The sequence below is a fragment of the Rhinolophus sinicus genome, chromosome 12, assembly GCF_057876585.1.
Source record: "Rhinolophus sinicus isolate RSI-liver-muscle chromosome 12, RSI-T2T, whole genome shotgun sequence".
In the NCBI taxonomy this organism is placed as follows: Eukaryota; Metazoa; Chordata; class Mammalia; order Chiroptera; family Rhinolophidae; genus Rhinolophus; species Rhinolophus sinicus.
Genome location: NC_142512.1, coordinates 6,013,191 through 6,035,043, shown reverse-complemented (window position 1 = coordinate 6,035,043; position 21,853 = coordinate 6,013,191). Strand labels below are relative to the sequence as shown.

At 40.6% G+C, this 21,853-nt stretch overlaps 1 long non-coding RNA gene and 1 pseudogene across 3 annotated transcripts; one reads left to right on the top strand and one right to left on the bottom strand.

The window, feature by feature from the left end:
- Positions 1-239: 239 nt before the first annotated feature.
- Positions 240-11,466, top strand: LOC141568924 (uncharacterized). 3 transcript variants are annotated; one of them, XR_016022837.1, is made up of 4 exons: positions 243-379; positions 3,985-9,412; positions 9,574-9,668; positions 11,047-11,466. It is a non-coding gene; the product is annotated as an uncharacterized LOC141568924 (long non-coding RNA). The 3 variants fall into 3 exon arrangements; XR_016022836.1 differs by having other exon boundaries at positions 240-379; positions 8,761-9,668; XR_016022835.1 differs by having other exon boundaries at positions 3,985-9,668.
- Positions 11,467-12,856: 1,390 nt separating this feature from the next.
- Positions 12,857-13,527, bottom strand: LOC141568961 (sorting nexin-24 pseudogene; annotated as a pseudogene).
- Positions 13,528-21,853: the final 8,326 nt, after the last annotated feature.

Here is a 21,853-nt window from a genome sequence, read left to right as displayed (position 1 = left end):
GACGCTGAAGCAAAAGCGGGTGCAAGGCAGTTAGCGCCCCGCCACCGGGACGCGAAGCGGCCCACGCAAACGAGCTCTCGAGAGGGGTTCTTCCTGCCTCCTCCATTTCGTGGCTGTCATGTGACCCAGTGGACACAGGCAGGAGGCCTAGCGTCTCCAAACTCCCCGGGCGTCGTTGGCTGGGCCTCTGCGTCTGTGGAGAGTGGTTGCCGTCACCCAGCGCCTCATCAGCGCCCCGGACCCCGAAGCCCGCGAGGCGAAGATGATGTGCCCACCGCCCTCCTCCTTGTCTCCAGCCACTGCAGCTCCAACACCTTCTCTCACTGTTAGCTGCCTTGGCTTTAAGCAGCCAGAACGGATTTCAAGAATCCCCTCTAAGGTTAGTCCCCAGAGAGCAGGGAGCCAGGGCTTCATTCCTGCTGTGCTAGTGTGGCCATCCTTTCCCGCAATGTGCGAACGTCAGCACTGCCCAGCTCTACAAAACGTTCTCCTGGGGCTGCATGTCACCCGCTAGCTACCGTCCCATTTTCTGCTCCCCTTTAGAGTAGAAGTCCTCCGAAGAGGGAACTCGCTCCACTCAGATTTCTCTCTCTCTTTCCTAGTTGCCAAATTCTCGGAGGTAATTCTCAGTTCTCTCATTTTACTCTGCTTAGCAACAGTTGGCACCACAATCATTGATTGCTGTGTGCTGGAGATAATTCCTTCACTTGTTTTTTATCACCCTGCACACTTCTGATTTTCTTTATACCTCCCCGAGTCCTCTGGGTTTTCCTTTGCTGAACCGTCCTCCCCTTCCAGACCTCTTAGTGTGCAGGTGCCATAGGGGTCAGTCCTTGGACCTCTTTTCTTGTCATAGTCACTCCCTCATCTAATCCCATGGTTTTAAATTCAACCTCTAGTCCCATCCTTTCCTCTGAATTCCAAGGGTTGTATGTTCAACTACATCTTATTCACCATCTTAAATTTAACGTTAGATAGAACTTTTGATGTATTCTCATCCACCAAACAAATACAATGTACACCTCCGCCCGTGTTCCCAATCTCAATAAATGGTACCATCCTTTATTGTGTTTATTCAGGCCAAAAGTCCTTGGAGTCATCCTTAACTCTTCTCTTTGGCCCTATCTTCAAAATAATAATAATAATAATAATAATAATAATAATAATAGATTAAATCCAACCACTTCTACCCTGGCCCAAGCCATAGTCATTTTCACCTACACTACATAAAGCACTAGCATCCTACTGGTTTCCCTGCTTCTACTCCTGATCCTGGAGGTTATCAGTTCTACATTTGCTATTTTATACTCTGTACTACAGAGGCCCAGAGTGTATAAACAACTTGTCCAAAGTTCTCATGCCACCTGGCTTCCAATAAAGTTCTGCCAGTAGGAGGCATGAGCAAGAAATCTGAAGGCCGGAAAGTAACCTTTGCCTCTGGATTCAACAGTGTGGCAATTGCTGGCCATTTCTATAATGAAAGTGGAGGTAGGATAATTCCTAACTCTAGCAGTTCCTTCCTTGGTCGAGGTGGCACCTCTAGTAAACAGCTAATGACAGTGACATCATCTCCAAATTGCACCGGAGCAGGTGTAGCTCCTGTGGGTTCCAGCCAGGGGTATTTTTAGTAGCTTTGAATATTCCATATCACCCCATTCTTCCCCTTCACATCTATTACTCTTAAAATTCCTTCTACCTGAAATAACTAGAGTGGTTTCTCTTTTCATGGCTGGATCCTGACTAGTACAACTCGCTATACAGCCTTTTCTGAACCTGGCTGTCAGTAATTCTTGCAGAAGATACCTCGAGCATGTTACTTCCCTGCTCAAAACTTTCCAATGGCATACTCTGACAATTAGAATAAAATCCCAAACCCACACCATATTCTCCAAGCCCTGTATGTTCTGGCCTCCAGCTTCTTCTTCATCCTTATTTTGTATTATTCTCTCACTTAGTTGAATTGGTTTCTTTGCTGTTCACTGAACACTAACTACATTCCACTTCAGGCCTTTTGCACTCTGCTGTTTTCTTTGCCAAAGTTCTAACATTCTCACATAGTTTCATTTCTGCTTAAATGTTACCTCCTTAAGGAAGCCTTCACTGACCACCATGTCTAAAGTATGTAGCAGGCTCTGCTACTCTGTTCCTTACCCTGTTTTAGTTTATTTGTTTATGTCTGTCTTCCCCATTGGAATGTCTTAAAAGTCAGGGACTTTTTCATGTTCACTGTAAAAACAGTGCTTATTATAGAACCTGGCCAATAGTAAGTACTCAGTAAGTATTTGTTGGAAGAATGAATGGTAAACTTTCAAATACCTTAGTCTCAGTGTCTTGGCGCTGTCCTCTTTTGTGGCTTTCTCAATAGCATGTAAAATTTGAGGCTTATTTAAAGAGATTCTTGGTGAAAAACAGAAGTTGGCGTGACCATCAAACTCTTCTTTGCCTCTACTTCTCCCTTGCATTCTTTTGGGGAAAAAAACAACACAAACAAGCAAAACCCAAAAACATTTGGAGATGCCATGATTAAAGGGGACTACATTCTCCCAGCTTTTGAATGATACACTCATTGACAAGTAGCTGTGGGCCACGGATATCACCAATACAGCATATAGTACTCTCGGGTGAGTGCTCACAAGCTATTTCTTTCAGGAAATGTGGTAGACTGCAGTAATTTTTGTATGCCTGCCCACAATATTTTTCCTAATCCCCTCTTTTTTTTTGTTGGTAAAGGAAGTTTCTTTATTGTGGATGATCCACTCCATGACCCCTCCCCATTACAACCTCAAGGTTTCTGTATGACCTACGCCTGTAGTCAAGAGTGTCAAATCTTCCAACTAAAGTAATTGATTCAGGAATGTGTGGGCGAGGCAAACCTGCCTATTCAGCCCTCCCTAGAATTTTTGGTAGAACTATCATGAAAGAGACATGCTTTTCTCCATGGGCCCACTGGCTATGTGGATGGTGTAATCCTGAAGCCCCCTGAAGCTAATTTGTTGGCACTCAGCGAGAAATGACTTACTGAGAATACAGCAGAGATCAGAGGCGGTGTCTTCATAAGGTTATTTGTATCCAGTTAAGGCTTGAAGCTAAAAGTACATCTGTGAAGTACACCTTCACAGTTCCATAAGCCAATAAATTTCCAAATATTAGGGACTCAAGGCTTGAATTGAATTTTCGCCACTTGGTACCAAGAGACTTGATTATTATAGAGACTTGCCACATTTCCCTTAATTCTGTTGTCCAGGTCCTCAGATTAATTCCACTATGGGGTAAAAGAAATTAAAAGATCGTAAAACTGTGAAAACATGTAAGCAGTCACTATACTCCTTGCACGGGAGCATGAGTTATAAGCAAGTCATTCAACTTTCTAGGAAACTAAATTAAGGCCAGAAGGAAGATAGAAGTCCCAGGAATACACTCACTTTAGTCCCCCTGAGGTGGTGAGAAATAAGCGTGTCTGTTTCACCCTTGCCTTTAAGAAAGCCCTCCCTGCTGACAACTGTGGAAATCAAATGTCCAAACCTTACAGATAGGCTACCATTTTTATTTTTGGTAATATTACGTTTTTACTGGATATGAAACTAATACAAAACAGCGCATAAATTATAAATATAACAATACATTATTACAAAGTTAACCCATCTATGTATGTCATCCAGAACATTACCAGCATCCCTCTTATATTCCTACCCAATCACTACTCCAGAATTTCTGGATGAAAGTAAATAAATGTTTAACATGTTTAGTAGGCAAATAATTTTCCAACATACTTGAATCAATTTATATTATCCACTAATAATATATGACACCCTAAAAGCCCTCAGCCTCTCCAATGCTTGATAACGTCAGTTTTTAAAACTTAACCATTCTGGTGGATGTCTAATGTTTTCTCATTGTGATTTTAATTTGCAATTCTCTGATGACTAATGACGGTGGTCACCTTTTCCTATGTTTATTGGCTATTTACATATATTTTCATTTCAGGGAATAACATTTTGTGAAAGGTGTTTAAGACAAGAAATCTGAATTAAAGCCTCGGACTGCACTGGACACCTGTCCTCTTACCACATCCTTCTTCGGCAAATACCTGCCTAATACAACTGTTTGTGTCCACAGATCAGTAATAGTCAGAATAGAACAAACATAGGACCCATGCATAGATACCACACGCATAGCTACATGTACCATTAAGGAAGAGGAGATAAAAAAGCACCCAGATGTATAATTCTCACAATCTATAGATATTGAAACATAATCTTTGGGGAAAAAAAGAGAAAAAGCCCAAAGAAATGCTGTAAGAGATTAAAGAATAAATGATTAGATAATAGAGGACAAACGAATAATTAAAACTCAGGAAAGAAATGGAAGAGAAAAAGAATACTTTAACAGAGATGAAAGAATTATTAGGTTGGTGCAAAAGTAATTGCTGTTTAAAAGGTTTAAAACAATTGCAAAAACTGCAGTTACTTTTGCACCAACCTAATAGAAATAACAAAAGGTAGAGTAAAAAAGAGATATAAAAAGGAGTTTGACAAAATCACATAAAATGAATGGAGACAAATACTGCATGATTCCACTTACATGAGGTACCTATGTTAGAACAAGTTCTGGGCGGTTCTTACTAAATACTATTCTTGCTAAATGTTAAAACGTAACATTTTGCAGATGCAGCTGTAAACAGAATGAGCTTGACAGGAACTCAAGAGGATACATGTAGCCAACTGCAAGGGAGATACCAACCTGTAATTACCAAATGTGTATATAAGCAATGGCTAAGTCTCCCTTTTGGGGAGACAGAGCTTTGGATGTGAATCCCGTCTCCTTTGCTTGCTGCAAGTAAATAAAACGACCTAAGGACAACCATGTCTTGTTCTTGAATAAAGTACCCCAAACAGTGAACTCCTTGAGTTCCCTAACACCTAGAGTGGTCAAATTCATAAAAACAGAAATAGAATGGTGGCTACCAAGTACTGAAGGAGGATGGTGGTAAATGGAAAGTTACTGTTTAATGTGTACACAATTTCCATTTGGAATTATGAAAAAGTTCTAGTGATAGATGCTGGTGAATGCACTTAATGCCACTGAATTGTGCACTTTAAGTAGTAAATTTATGTACATTTTACCACAATTTAAAAAATGAAATGGGAGGGGAAAAGATATAAAAGTGATTCAAAAAAGATGAAAGATGCTTTAACATGATAAAGTCCATATATAAAAAACTGATAGCTAACGTCATACTCAATGGTGAAAAAGAGTTTCCTTTAAGATGAAGTACAAGGCAAGTATGTCTACTTTTGTTACTTCTGTTCAATACAGTATTGGAAGTTGAAGACAGAGCAATTAAGCAAGAAAAAGAAATAAAAGGCATTCAAATTGGAAGGGAAGAGTAAAATTTTCTTTGTTATTATCTTGGTCCAAGACCTGGGGGCCATCTGTGTTTTCATAAAATGGGTGCTTCTCAGCTTTTATATTAAATTATCTGATGAACATTTTGGAAATGCTAGCTTCTGCTCAGGCATGCATTTATCATTTTCCTTGTAAAGCTTTTATACATTTCTTATTAAGTTTATTCCCAGACATTTGATCCTTTTGTTGCCAATGTAAATGAGGTCTTTCTTTTTATTATATAATCTAAGTGGCTGTGGTTGTATGTAGGAGGGCTGTTAATTACTATATGTGAATTTTGTATCTTGTTACAATTCTGACTTCATCTTATTGTTTGCATTAGTTTTCAGTTGATTTTCATTTCAGTTGAGTCGATAATCATCTAAAAATAATCTTAATTTTATATTCTCCTTTACAGATTTTATACCACAGATTTCTTTTTCCTGCCTAATGCCTCTCATGGTATAATGAACTGATGTGGTATTAGTGGAATTGGTATTGTGGTATTGGTATTAGTGTGCTTGTCTTGTGTCTTGTTCAGGACTTTAGACGTAATGCTTCCAAGATTATCTCTACCAAATATTATGCTGGGTTTGGGGCTTACACATAAATAAGTTTGTGTATGTATGTTTGTTAAATCATGTTCAGGAAGTATTCATGAACTCTATTTTATTGAATGTTTCTAACAAGAATGGTTGAGCCTTTTGTCAAATGACTTTTTATTGCCTGGAGGGATGATCTGATAATTTTTCTCCTTATATCAATTATGATGATAGATGATATTAATTGGTTTCCTCATGTTGACCAATCCTGATTATTATGTACTATTCTTTTATTGAACTGCTGGATTTTCTTAATATGTTATTCAAGAATTTTGCAAAGATATTTATAAGTAAGATTGGTCTGTAGTTTTATTTTTGTGTAATCTTCTTAGGGTTTGATATTAATGATATTAATGTTACACTCACTTGATAAAAATAATTAAAATGTACATAGTATAGGAATGATTTATAAAGATTTGGTGTAGTTCTTCTATGAAGCTGTCATGACCTGGTGTTTTGGAGAAATTTATCCTTACAGTTTTCACAGTTTCTTCTCTGAAAATCAGTGTTTAGCTTTTCTATCTTTTGTTGGGTAAACTTTGGCAAATTATATATTTTTAGAAAATAATGTATTTATCAAGATTCTAAATGTATATATTTGTCCAAAATAATCTATTATGTGCTTTGGGGGTAAGTTGTTATATACTGTATGTGTTCTGCATATATATTGACATCTGTATTTTCTATAGACTTCTTTCAGTAATGTCACCCTTAAAAATAAAACAACCAGTTGTTTTACTAGAAAAATGGATTTACTTGGGATTGACAGAAGAATTGCAATTTGGGACATGCAGCCTATGGCAAAACTATAGGCAAGTTCGGAGATCAAAAGGGAGGAACCTTACTTTCTAGAGAAAAGGAGGGTGTTGGAAGGGGCTGTTAATAAACAAATGTCTGTTGGAGGAAACCTGGAGTTCCAAGTATAGTGACTTCCCATTTGCTGAGTCACAGGGGAGTTTAATTGGAGAAAATAATAGCCTAATTCGCAGACAAAACACTGTAGAATGTATTAAAATAGCACCTTTTGTTCTGTATCCTACAAGTACATTTTTGCTATTTAAAAAATTTTGAATCTGTCCCCATTTCTCTGTGAAATTTTAACGTTGCAGCTGTTACAAGAACATTCTTGCACCCACACAAACAAGTTGCTTAGTTTCTTATCTTGACTGTTTTGAAATGTCATTTGATGGCTTAATAAGTAACTGTCCTCATTGTCATCTCTCTTTTTAATGACCATTACAGGCTGGGAGCCAGTGGGGTATTTGATTAATGTCAAACTGGACTTTGTCATTCTCTTTTTGGTACATAGAACTGCCACGTATTTATTACTGTGTCATCTCTACCAAGCATTGTTCTAGACACCAGAGAAATACATTTAGCCAAATAGCAAGATCCCCTGCCCTAATGAACTTCTGAGGTTTCACAATTTAACTTTATTTAAAAAAAAACACAAAAATGTAAAACCTCTCCCGTATAAGCACCTTAAGAATAACGATACTTCAGATTTCCCACTTTGTCCACAAAAGTTCTTCTTGCTATGGTACATGGTAGGTGCTCAGATTTGTTAAATACACTTTAAAATTTTAAAGTTATACATTAACATGGAAATTTTTTGAAAATACATAAAAATATCAAGCAGAAATTAAATTTACATATAATGTCACTTCTCAGATACAAAAGCTCAAGCATTAACGTATTTTATTCCAGTGTTTTAAAATTATTTTTATGCCAGTAATTTTTCTGTTATTCACAAATGTGGAATTATAGTGAATATGCAATTTCCCCTTATCCCATGGTGAAGAGATGGGATTTAGTAACTATGTAATATTTCCTTATATCATTTATTTAATACTTTCCTAATAGTGGACATTTAAATTGTTCCTCTTTATAAATAACATTGTGATGAGCATCCTAGTTATATGAAATATTAATGACATTCCTGAATCTTTCCTTAGGATGGATTCCGAGGAATGGATTCACTCAATCAAAGGGTGTAAACTGTCAGTCCATCTAATTCTCAACTGGAGAGGTTATTCCAGTTTTGCGTAATTGTGAGAAATCTATGGGAGGCCCAGCCTCAGTATTTCTTTGCCAGGCATGGAATGAATGAGTTAGTGCACACCAAATTCCATCTCGAGCCAAAATGGCTTGCTGGGCAATGAAATGTTTGATATATGGGTTTATATAAGTAAGAAATAAAAGTATATATTTTATATATGCTTTGATATATAATTGATATGTTAGTGGTTTAAATGGTTTCTTGTCATAAGTAGTTAGGCATTTTTACATTTTGTGATGGGGCCCTTTGTAGTCTCAATAACCTTTTCCACACAGCAATTGGAGAGATGGTTTTCAAAGTGGGCTTCTGAAAACACCTGGTCTCCTAAATGTAAATGCACACATCAGTCTAAAACCCTTCAGTAGCTTCCCATTAGCTGGATCCTCAGGACTTGATGCCCGCCCTGTGTGTCCTGCTTCCCTGAAATCCTCCTGCATTCCACTGCTCGCCTGCCCCTCCTAACTGGCCTTTCTGCTCCTGTGACATGCAAACCAGTTCCTCTGGGCCTGGGCTTGCTCTTCTCTCTGCTTGTAGGGCCTTTCCCGGACCTGTCACAGCCGACTCCTCACCATTCCTCTTTCCCACTCAGAGAGACACCTGACCATCTTCCTAACTCAGTGCAGGTCATTGTTACAGGCTCTATCCCAGGTCTTTCACGGGACTTACAACCCTTAAAATTAACCAGTTTCCTTGCTTATTGTTTGTTTCCCACAGAATAGAAGCTCCATGAGGCCACTGAACTTTGTTCAGTTCTGTGTTTCCAGCACTTAAAACAATACTTGGCACAAAGCCGGTAAATATTTGTTAAATCAACATAGAAAGGAGCAAACAGTTTGCGGGGGAGGGTGTTTAATCGTATTATTATTATTATTTTTTAACTGTCTCAACTTTTTTTTTTTTAAGATTTTATTGGAGAAGGAGAACAGGACTTTATTGGGGAACAGTGTGTACTTCCAGGCCTTTTTTCCAAGTCAAGTTGTTGCCCTTTCAGTCTTAGTTGTGGAGGGCGCAGCTCTGCTCCAGTTGCCATTTTCTAGTTGCAGGGGGCACAGCCCACCATCCCTTGTGGGAGTCGAACCGGCAACCTTGTGGTTGAGAGGACGCGCTCTAACCAACTGAGCCATTCAGGAGGCAGCTCAGCTCAAGATGCCGTATTCAATCTTAGTTGCAGGGGGCGCTGCCCACCATCCCTTGCGGGACTCAAGGAATCGAACTGGCAACCTTGTGGTTGAGAGCCCACTGGCCCATGTGGGACTCCAACGGCAGCCTTCGGAGTTAGGAGCATGGAGCTCTAACCGCCTGAGCCACCGGGCCGGCCCTAATTGTATTATTGATTGATCAATTGATTACCATTGATAGGTCCATGGTAAGCTTAAGTCTACTCCTTGTCCATAAATACCTAAAATTTTAGGGAAGTTACTTCAGCTGAAATTTATTCTGCAGATACACTAGTTGGGGAAGAATTTTATTGATGAAGGGTACAGAACTGAAGAAAATCTAAACCATGATATTCATTTACATCCATAGGTGTCTGACCTGGATTGACGATTTGTGTATTCTTTCAAGGTGTTTTCTATCTGGTGAACATCTGGAGGATAAACTGGAAGAGAGTCGCAGAGCAGGTAACAGACAGGTTGTCCATTTAGAAATGTGGCTCTACTTGATCCCAGGGGATGGTAAGGAATCTTTTAGGGTCAAAATAGTAAGAATGCCACCAGCAGCATGAGTCACTTTGAATCATGAAATGCATCTACTGTGGGGTTGGGAGCAGAAGAATGTCAAGTTTCAGCATTTTCCTCTTAATATGACCTCATGTAATATCTACCAACTGGGGATCAACCAAAAAAAAATTATCGTGGAAAATATTTTGGTGTAATACTCTTAGAAAACTAGGAATTTGTTTCCTACTTCTACTGACTTGCTGTCTATTTTTAGGCCTCTGTTAAAAATCTTTTTGTCCGTGGTGTCCTCAAACACAATATACTAAGTCCCTGTGACTAGTGGGAAGTACATGGGACAGACCACACTGATGAGGACAGGATGGGTCGTGACCATATGGGCATCTCTGTAGTGACTGTGGACCCTGTTCATGGTGTCGAGGCCTCAGATGAGATGTACGGGAGGTTGGCTTTGGGGAGGTGTTAGTGACAAGGAGACATGAAGGATGGCTTTGGGTGCACAGACTGTCACAGTCTAAGTTTTGACCACCCTCTAAGTTTCATATCCCTTTTGGTTTTTTAAATTGTGATGTATTATGTCTTTCCTATCTTCAGTTTGATTATTGGAGGGAATAAAGTGTACAGGACATGAAGTTGGACCATGAACTACCCATGAGACCACAGTGCCATTTATCTTTAGACTTTATTCCTTTTATTGTTGTTCAGTAACACTAAAGAGCACAAGTGCAGAAAACATGTTAGATTTGCAGCTATAGCAACCAGTAGCATTTTATATTACCATTGTGAGCTGAGTGTCAGGGAGAAGAATAGTAGTTGTCTAGTGATAAGTTTTATCGGTATTGTCATTTTCAGGACCAAAAACCACTGTCCTAGATGTTGCAATCCTTTAGCAGTAGTTTCAGCAGTAGCTGAAATGAAGTTTTAACAAAAGACTACTAGTCTAACTTGGCATACATTTCATTTACTTCTGTGACACCTGTTTTTAGGCACAGTTTCGTGCTAGGATGAAAGGGATTCAGGAGACCCCACTTACCTCCACAGGTAGCAGAAGACCTCCTCTGGTGTACTCTGTTTCTGTTTTACAAGATGAAACGTGAAGCCACACTTGTTTGGTTCATGAGATCCTGCTCTTTTGCTCAATAAAACTTGTATCTGCCCTGATAATTGGGAGATCAACTCTGTGTTCTTCTATGAAATGTTTTCAATGTGATTTCACATATACCGACCAACGATTGGTGGTCATTGTTTACAGTGTATTTTGTGTCACATCGTGTACTTAGTCAGGCACATAACTTAGTACTACACTGTTCTCTGCCAACAGATGGCTCTGGCCTGGAAAAAGAAGACATGAATGGAGTTTTACCGGATGTCATCAGACCAGAGAATCAGGCTATCCAACTGATGGTAATGGAAGAAAACAACCAGCATACAATATTCACGGTTAGGGATATTTTGACAGTGAGACAGTTGATTTTCTATTATGGAATAGCTTTAGTTGTTGCTGTGGCTGTTCTATTAACAGGCATTTTAATAAGAGTTTTCAATGACTGTGGCTAAAATAGAAGGATTATCATCAGCCCACCCACCCACTGGATATGATCATTATGTTCCATACAGGTGTATCTCACTTTGATGTGCTTCGCTTTATTGCGCTTCACAGGTGTTAAGTTTTTTTCTTGTTCTTTGCTTTTATTTAACTCAAAATAGCTTATAACAAAAAAAATTTTTTAAATATCTTCAATACTTGACTGTTCAATTATTTTTGGTTGATGATATTTGATTATTTAGTTCTTGCTTATTTCCAACGTATAGTAACATATCTTCGCGTATATCTCTCTGAAAGTTTACAGCAGGCTTTTAAATTTGTACATTTATATTCTAACCAAACAACATGATTCAGTAGTTTTAAATATAAGTATTCTTCTTCCACACAGATACCTACTGAAACTAATAACCATAAATAGGCTAGTTATTCATTAGTTTTCAATGAAATATCCCAATACAGCCCACATATACAGGTTGCATAAATGCTTGTATCCTTACTACTTAAAATATGGATGTCTGTAAGATGTCCAGTGGAGTCATGTCATAAACACGTTTAATTAGATTAATTGAATATGTGAGGTCAGTGGAAAGGAAATGATAAGGAAAATAACAGTATATCCTAGGGCAATACCACCTCTTCAATGACTGGATGCCCATGAGTAAACCAGGTTGAGTGTCGTCAATGTGGGGTTCCCTCAGTCACTGTCAGTTCATAGTCTGTCTCTGAGAGGGCAAGCATCTTGCAGGGGCAAGTGTTATTCTAGTGTCTAAAGATCTGTGTTTTTTATACCAAATAGCCTCTAGAGAAGCACCAATACCTTCTGTTGCTCTTCAACCGAAACAACAGTCATTTCTTCCAACACTGGAAGAAGAACAGGCTGTGGCAGATGGACAGATTTCTAACGTGGCACCTTTCCAAAGGGCTTTCAAGGATCATCTTAACACCCCATTTTATCTTATGCACTGACATTAGAAGCTAACCCCTAGGCAGGATGCATCATCACTGTAATGTAAATTAAAATGCCATGATTTAAAAGTGCCCTAATATTGTCAGCATAATTTAATTTCCAGTTTAGCTCCTCCCTCACATTTAGCAGTGTGTGTTTCTGTGACACTCTCCTGATGTCAGCACTGCAGAATGGATCTATCACTGGCTGAGAAAATCTCATAATGAAAAGATTAGTGTGTCACAAAATCTGAACAAAAAAGCCACCAAAGTTGATCAGTCTCAGTACGATTCAGAATTAGATTTTCAATTAGCCAATGGTGGGAGTGAAGCAGTGAGTCACTTTGTTTTGTCACACTCCATGCTCCTGGGAACATCTGTAGCCTCCTTTTCATGGATTTCTAAACTGGCAGCTACCTTCTACTTTATAAACACGTGGCTTTAATCTCAGCACCGCCCTGGGGTGCATTTTAAAAGCACCATTGGAATGGAAATTCCCTGCCCTGAATTAAACTGCGACTGTGAATTTTACCACTAGCTCCAGCTGTGATGTCACAGAATTTAGGTTAATTTGGTAGATACAATTTTCTTGACTGCAGCTTCCAAACTTGCTTCAGCCTCTTCTGGCCACGTGGGACTTCTAGGCGGGCTGGAGGTGAGGGTAAGAAGCCCCACAGAACTCCAGTAACCACATTTGGAAAATCGCTGTTTGCGGGCAAGATGTGGATCCCGGAGGTAGCAGCACCGGCTGGTGGGACAGTTTGCTGACAGCCTCTTCAGATTCTGTCTCATCAAAAGACCCACAACTCTCCTTGGTAGAGATGGCCAGTGTCACACATTCAGGAAATCAGGAAACAGTTTGGGAAGTTCCTCATCTTCTAAAAGACAGACTTTAAATACGTTTCCAAACCTATTGTCATTGTTCCAAGAATTTTGGGACCCAGTTCTCACACGTTTCGATGGAATTTCTGGAGTTTTAATACATATCTTAAGTTTGTTGTGCAAGGCATAAAATTCACTGCATGTTTTCTCAACAAAATGTTTTCTTCCATTCATTAACACTTCTACCTTAAACACCAGGTATCCTGCTCCAGGTCACTCTCTTCCTAGGAACGGATGAGATGTAGACCTCCAAGGCCACGTCAGCCAGCCAGGGGAAGGTGACTGAGCAAGGTGGGGTGGGAAGTGGGCACAGCTCTTGCTCTGCCCGGAGCTGGGCAGGGGGCCTGGTTTCTCTGTGCCCCAGGGACCCACAGGCTGGGCATGCCCCACCCAGTTCCGCTGCAGGCCCCGCCGCCCACGATGCTCCATGTACAGTTGGCCTGGACCAGAGGGTGGAGTAGAGGTTTTAAAAGTTTTATGAGAGAGACGACCAAGATGGCACAGTAGGTAAATGCTGTGCTTATATTCTCTCACAACCACATCAAAATTACAACTAATCTATAAAACAGCCATTACTGAGAGTCACCTAAAATCAAGCTGAACTGAAGTCCTTTCTAAGTATGCACAGAAGAAGCCATCTCCAGACTGGTAGGAAGGGCAGAGACTCAGGACAGTCTGGTCCCACTCCCACTTGTGACCATGAAAGGTTGGGCGGGTAATTTCAGCTGTGGGGGTCCACCCATCCCCTAGAAGAGAAAGAGATCCCAGCCCAGGGTTCCAGTGCCTGGGAGAGAAGTCCCCCTAATTTCTGGTTGTGAAAACCAGCGGAGATTGTGACTGAATGAGATAGTGTGGTTACAGTCCCAGGCACTCCTGGGACTTACCCACCAACAGAATCACTCACTCTATGCTCCAGCACTGGGGCAGCAGCTGAAAAGGCAGCAGGTGGGGAACTGAGTTGTCTGGCTGGGACAGGGGTTGGAGAGGAGGCTTTCTCTTAGACAGGGGAGCTGGTGGAGATTGTTTCTTTGCTGAGCCCTCCCTCTTCCCTGTGTGGGAACACAGGCGGCCGCCATTTCTAAGTCTCCACCATTTGTTCGCCATGCCCTGGCGATTTGAGACCTGGCCCTACCCAACTTTTGGGCATACCCAGGTGCTTCTAGTAGCTTTTTCATGCAAATCACCTGCCTTGGTTCAAGCTGCAGACTTTCCTAGGGTCTCTCAAAGGTTGGAGGAACTCAGAGAAGCATCATCTGGCTTGAGCATGTCCTGTGCCTCTGGCTGAGCAGCCCTAAGTGTGTCACTAGTGGCAGCCTGTCTTGATTTGCAGTTTGGCCTCTCAAAGCACCTCCAAGCACAGCACGGGTGGCAGACATCTGTAGATTTCTTTGTGGCTCCCTCTGGGTGGCCCTAGGTGGTGCACAGGCTGTTACTGAACTTGACCCATAGCAGATCTCCTCCAAGGTTGTCCTAGGGCTGGTACTCCCAGTGGCCAGCTTCAAAATCAGGTGGAGCATTACCTAGATGCCTCCAACTACGACACACCCAAGGGGTGGAGTGGGCAGGCATCAGAACCCTGCTGAGGCAGATCCTGCTCGGTAGGATCAGCCCCTGCACAACAACTGTTCCATTGTAGTCAAGGCCAGTCCTTACAGTGAGCCCAAGTGCCACTTCCTCCCATTGATGTGCAAGTATCAACCAAGGCTCAACTACAAAAGAAGAGCACAAACAACCCACACAGGAACACACCTGGAGTGCATGGCTCAGATGACCAGAAAGAGTGTGACACTGAACCCCACAGCACACCTACTACATAAGGCCACTCTACTAAGACTGGAAGACATGGCAGCCCTACCTAATACATAGAAATAAACACGGGGTGGGAGGCGGCCAAAATGGGGAGACAAAGAAACATGTCCCAAATAAAAGAACAGAACAAAGCTCCAGAAAGGGACTTAAGTGAAATGGAGATAAGCAATATATCAGATGCAGAGTTCTAAACACTGGTTTTAAGAATGCTCGGTGATCTCAGGGAGAACTTCAACAGAGAGTTAGGAAGCATAAAAATGGAGATGGAAATCATGAAAAAGAACCAGTCAGAAATAAAGGATACAAAGAAGAATGAAATCTTATCATTTGCAACAATATGGATGGCCCTAGAGAACATTATGCTAAGTGAAATAAGTCAGACAGAGAAAGACAAATACTATATGATCTCACTTATATGTGGAATCTAAAGAAAATAATAAATGAACAAACTAATCAGAAACAGTCTCAGAGACATAGAGGAAAAACTGAGGTTTGCTAGATGGGGGGAAGGATGAGGGGGAAGGTGAGGGGATTAGAAAACACAATCGGTAACCACAAGATTGCCACAGGGATATGAAAGTCAATTTGGGGAATGTAATCAATAATGTAAAGATTTTGTAGGATATTCGATGGACACTTGTCTCATTAGGGAGACCACCTCAGGGATGATGTAGATGCCTGATCACTGCACTGTACACCTGAAGCTAAAGCTGAAGAATAATGAATGTCAACTATAATTATATATATATATATATATATATATATACACACACACACACACACACACACACACACACACACACACAAGAAGTGGAGTACAGCTTTAGGAAGAGAGACAGTGGAAATGTAACGGCCGTATGCGATGTCAGAGGGGTAGTAAATGGGGGAGGGTGTTATCACTGTGTGAGGGATATAAATGATAAATGTCTAATGATTACATTGTTTTGTACACATGAAACTAATTCAAAAAATCTTTTATTACAAATAAAAAATAAAATCAACCCCTAAAACTGCAAAAAGAAAGAAAGGATACAGTAATAGAAATGAAGAATATATTACAGGGAATCAACAGTAGATTAGATGAAGCAGAGGATGCAACCAGTGATGTAGAAGACAAGGTAGCAGAAAACACCCAACCAGAACAGCAAAAAGAAAAAGGAATCCAAAAAATTGAGGAGAGTTTAAGGGGCCTCAGGGACAATATCAAACATACCAACATTCACATTATAGGGGTACCAGAAGGAGAAGAGAGAGAGCAAGGAATTGAAAACCTATTTGAAGAAGTAATGATAGAAAACTTCCCTATCCTGGTGAAGGAAATAGACATACAAACCTAGATAGCACAGAGTCCTAAACAAGATAAACTCAAAGAGACCAACACCAAGACACATCATAATTAAAGTGCCAAAGGTTAAAGACAAAGAGAGAATCTTAAAAAGTAGCAAGAGAAAAGCAGTTAGTTACCTACAAGGGAGCCCCCATGAGACTGTCAGCTGATTTCTCAACAGAAAGTTTGCAGGCAAGATGGGAGTGGCAGGAAGTATTCCAAGTGATGAAAAGCAATGACATACAACCAAGATTACTCTACCCAGCAAAGTTATCACCTAGAATTGAAGGACAAATAAGGAGCTTCCTAGACAAGAAAAAGGTGAAGGAGTTCATCACCACCAAACCAATATTACAAGGAATTTTAGAGGGACTTTTTTAAGATGGGCAGGGGGTTAAGGATGGGTGAAAGGGGAAGGGATATGGGGATGCAGGTTATAGCATAAGGAATGTGCTCAATAATATTGTAATAACTATGTTTGGTGCCAGATAGGTACTAGATCTATCAGGGTGATAGATGGGAATGGGGTTGGGGGCAGGGTGAAAGGTGAAGGCATTAAGAAATACAAATTGACAGTTAATACAGTATGGGGAATATAATCAACAATGTTGTAAAGATCATGTAAGGTACCAGATGGGCACTGGACTTTCCAGGGGGATCAACCCCATGGTTATAGATTCTAGCCCTGTTCATTTTCGTTGAGGTTTTGTTACCTACCTGTAAGCTGGGCTGGATCCTGAATTGTTTTAATTTCCTCCAAAATCTAGCTACAATTGTCCAAACTAACATTTCCAATTTTTCTCCCACTCTGCTGACTTGGAATCACTGAAAATTAAAACTCTTTTTCTCAAAGCCCTACAAGCAAAAGCTGGATGACTTGATGTAAACTTCAGAGAAGTCACCACAATAGATCTAGAAATCTCCTTAAATGGTTGCATTCTGGACTCAGAAACTAGGTTTTCAACTGTTATCTTTGGTTTTCTTTCCCTTCCATAGAAATTCCCCTCATTAAATGCCTGATTGCTCACACCATATAGAGACCTAACTTAGGTAGACACACACTCCCATATATACCAATACGAAGACAAAACTCTTTAACTGAATTGACATATCCCAAAGACTAAAAGACTAGTTCAATGAGCTATGGAAAAAATTATCAACTCAGTTTCTGGACTGAGTTGATCAATTGAAACTTCTTGGAGAATTTTCAAAAAGTGGGGAATGAAGGGTAGCATATTATGTCACACCAAAACATGCCACTTTGGCATAAGAATTATCTTGAGATAAAGGCACTTGAAAAACAGCAGATATTGAAAAATTGTTAGAAAGACATTGAAAAATTATTCTACTCTCTACCTTTTTTCCTAAAACAGGAGATAAAAACTCACATTTGAAAGGAAAAAAGAAACATTAATTGACAGGGAGTCAAAACTGAGAGAATTCTATACAAACAGACCGTGTAAAAATAATTGTTATTTTCCTCCAGCCTCCTCACATAGTTACTTTTCCACAACTGACTCTCCTTGTTCAACCTAATATAAAAGCATGTAGATTTTACCATTTCATTGTATCTTCATGTCCTTATGAGGGCTTGTGTATCACATAAAAATCATGTAAATTTATATGTTTTTTTCCTGTTAATTTGTCCTATGTCAGTTTAATTCTCAGGCCCAGCTGAAAAATGCTAAGAGGTGAAAGGTAAAATATTGCCTCTCCTACAGAGATGACTTCAGAGCTACTTACATATTAGACTGAAAACTCAAACCTTCATTTAGTTGTTAATTTCTTCTGTAATATTTTTAGATTCCAACAACACTTAATTTTTTCTTTTGATTATTTGGTAATAGATTCTTAAATATGGCACCAAGGAACAAGCAACAAAAGAAAAAATAAATAAAGTGGACTTCATCAAAATTACAAACTTTGTGCAACAGAGGACATTAGAAAGAAAGTGAAAAGACAACCAACTAAATGGGAGAAAACATTTGCAAACCATACAACTCATAAGGGTCTGGTAGTTTATATATATATATATATATATATATATATATATATATATATATATATGAGTGTGTGTGTGTGTGTGTGTATATATATGAATGATGCTGAGTATCTTTTCATAGGTTTGTTGGGCCATCTGTATATAATGTATATATATATATATATATATATATATATATACACACACACCTTACAACTAAACAACAGAAAGTCAAACAACTCAATTTAAAAATGGGCAAAGGACAGACATTTTTCTTGAATAGACATTTCTCCAAAAAAAGACATACAGATGGCCCAACAAACCTATGAAAAGATGCTCTGCATCATTCGTTTGCATAGAGTACAAATTAAAACCACAATGAGACACTTCACTCCTACTAAGATGGTATAATAATTTAAAAAACAACATCGCAAAATCACAAGTATACTAAATGTAAAAGTCATTGAATTGTGTGACGGGCAAGCCGTCACGAGTCGATGGGTTCCCGAATGGGGGAGTGGGAATGAATAAAAGACACTCTCACATATGATGGCGATCGCGGGACTTCAGTGATCCTGAAGACACTAAGTTTATTTTACTGCACCCATATAAGCAGTTTGAGCACGTGCAAGTATGTATTAACATAACAAATGTAAATTCTTTAGCTTTCACATAGAGGATACAAAATTCACCAAAACTCACAAGTAATTATCTTATCAATTGCCCTGATAGGCATCAGCCTTCTGTGTCTGGAAACTGGCCGCTCCCACCAAATTCCTCAGCAGCTTACAAGCTCAAGATCCCCTCAGGTGCAGGCAGAGACAATTGCCTCAGGGGGAGGAAACAGGTAGCATAAACTGAGCCATTCTGCAAAGCTCAGAGTTTCCTGTAACCATGGCTCCCCACAGAATTGTACACTTGAAATTTTATGTTATGTAGGTTTTACCTCAATTTGTTTTTCTGAATATTTTATTCTATAGTATCTTATTCAGTATCATGGTTGCAATATTTGGCATTCTCCCTTTCAGGATATATGTTTTCTTCTCCCTATAAAGTCTGTTTCTTTGTAGTTGCTTTCTTGTATGATTCATTTTTCACAGTTACCTGATCATCCTAGGCTTTCTCACATTTCAGAGAGGGAGATGAAAAGTGAACGGGAACACTGGTGTCACTTGGTGGGCTTTGAACTGTGAGTTATATGCCAGGTCATCTGTGGGCTTTGTGCTGGGGAATCCCCGATATTAGCAATGCTTTTAGAATTTTCTATTTGGTTTGGTCAAATTCTCTATAAAAAGCTCCATAACACTCCTGCCTGGAGGGTGCAGCCATAGCTGCCAGCATTCTAGCAGCTGAGCAGCAGATGAAATATAGATATATTTTTAAAATTAATATGAAAGTTGGCACATAAATTTGTTAAAAGGCAAAACACTCGAAGTTATCAATTACATAGATTTTATAGTCCCAAATATGATCCATACACATTTAAAATTTTAAGGTGTTCATTTTATAAAAGCTTATATAGCAACACCTGAGATAGGACTTGAACAGGTTGACAAGATTAAGTACATTAACAGAGAAATATAAACAAACTAGACGAGCAATTAATTTTAGAAAACAATGAACTGCTTTCCTGGAAAAAGAAAGATATTCAATTTAAGAAAGAATAAAGGAAACTTACAGCAGGGAAAGTCACATTCACGGATTTAAAAACCATGATAAGTTCACATTTGGGAGAAAAGTTCACTTAAAATTATAACTCCTTTCATTTTATTTTTTTATAACTGCTTTCTTGATCTCCAATAGGATAGTGCAGATTCTCGGAAGAACTAAGAATGCATCACTAATGTCCTTTCCACCCAGTTGAGAGCCAAACCACTTTCCAAATGACAAGGTCACTTCCCATGCTTCATATTACAGGCATACCTCACAGATATTGCAAATACCACAGCAATAAAGCGAGTGTCGCAACAAAGCGAGTCCTAATCTTTGCTAGCAGAGGGTGTTGCTATCAGTTCATAAACCTTTTTTAAAATATTTTTTTATTAGTTTCAGGTGTACAAAACAACATAATCATTAGACATTAAAACCCCTCATAAAGTGATAACGCACCCCCCAAGCTACTTCCCCTCTTACATCCTACATAGCTGTTACAATACCATTGACTATCTTCCCTATGTTGTACTCCACATCCTGTGACTATATATACATATATATTTAGTTATAGTTGACATTCAATATTATTCTACTTCACCTTCAGGTGTATAGCACATTGGACATAGTCTATGGCTAGATGATGTGGTATTTCTGTGTTTTACTTTTGAGGAACTGCCAAACTGTTTTCTATAGTGGTTGCACCAAGGACGTCATAGGAATGGCGGCAGTGGGGCGCACTTTTTGAGTTCTCCGTCCGATCTTATCAGAAACGGGAAGCTTATAACCCATCAAAGGACTCTCTGCTCATCACGCAGAACAGCGAAGAGACTCGCGCAGGGATTTCTTGCAGGTGGGGAAAAATTGGGCGAGCAGGGGAAGAAGGAAGGGAGCGGAGTGGAGACACGCCGCACCTGCGGCGGCGGAGGGGACGCGGGTTGGAATCGTGGTCCACACCTGTGGCTGTAGAAATTCGGCCCCCACCCTTGGGTTGTGGAAATCTGCTCTGCACCTGTGCCTGTGAAAATCCAGCCCACACCCACAGCTACAGATACGCAGGATATCCCAGGACGGAGGGGAGCGCGGAAGCCAGGAGGTGGGCATTTTGCCCTGCATCCCACAGCGGACCTCTCCCGCTGCAGGGGCAGCATATCCAGCATTTGAGGCAATAACTCCAGATACATCCAATAAGTCTTAGGCCGGACAAAGGACACAAACTCCATACCTGGGCCCCTCCCCCCGCTCTTCCGACCCTACCCCCGCCTTTCTAGAGACCTGATCTAGCCCCTGCACTAAGGAGCAGCGGTAGATTACAGAGGCGCCTTGGAGCCCTGGCTCCGGGAAGACAGGCGGGTGGCTCTGACCCAGGGAGGAGGCTAGGAGCTGGGCTGGGAGAGGGGGGAATCTTCCGTCCCCAGCCACCACCTTTTCTGGCCTGCGGGAAGAGTGTAAGACAGCGGGGCTGGGAAAGAGAAGACCCCTCCTTCCATCCCCAGCCCGCACCCTTTCTGGCCAGCCTAGGGCGGGGCAACCACATCCCCAGCTGCAGAGACGCAGGGGTTCCCAGGACAAAAGAGAGAACACAAAAGCCAGGTGGAGGACTCTACTCTGCGTCCCACAGCAGACCTTCCCCCCCCCCCCCCCCCCCGCAGAGGCAGGATATCTAGCATTTGAGGCAATTAACCTCAGCTGGACAAAGGACACAAACTCCATACCTGGGCCCCTCCCCCCACTCTTCCAATCCTACCCCCACCCTTCCAGAGACTTGAACTGGCTCCTGATCTGAAGAGCAGTGTCAGATTACAGAGGAGCCTCGGGGTTTGGGCTATGGGAAGACTGGCCGGAGGCTCTGGCCCAGGGAAGAGGCTGAGAAGAGTGTGGTTTGCCTTGGCCTAGGAGACAGGAGACTCATCCATCCCCAGACAGCACCTTTTCTGGCCTGTGGGTGGGGTGTGACACAGCTGGGCTGGGAAAGAGAAGACCCCTCT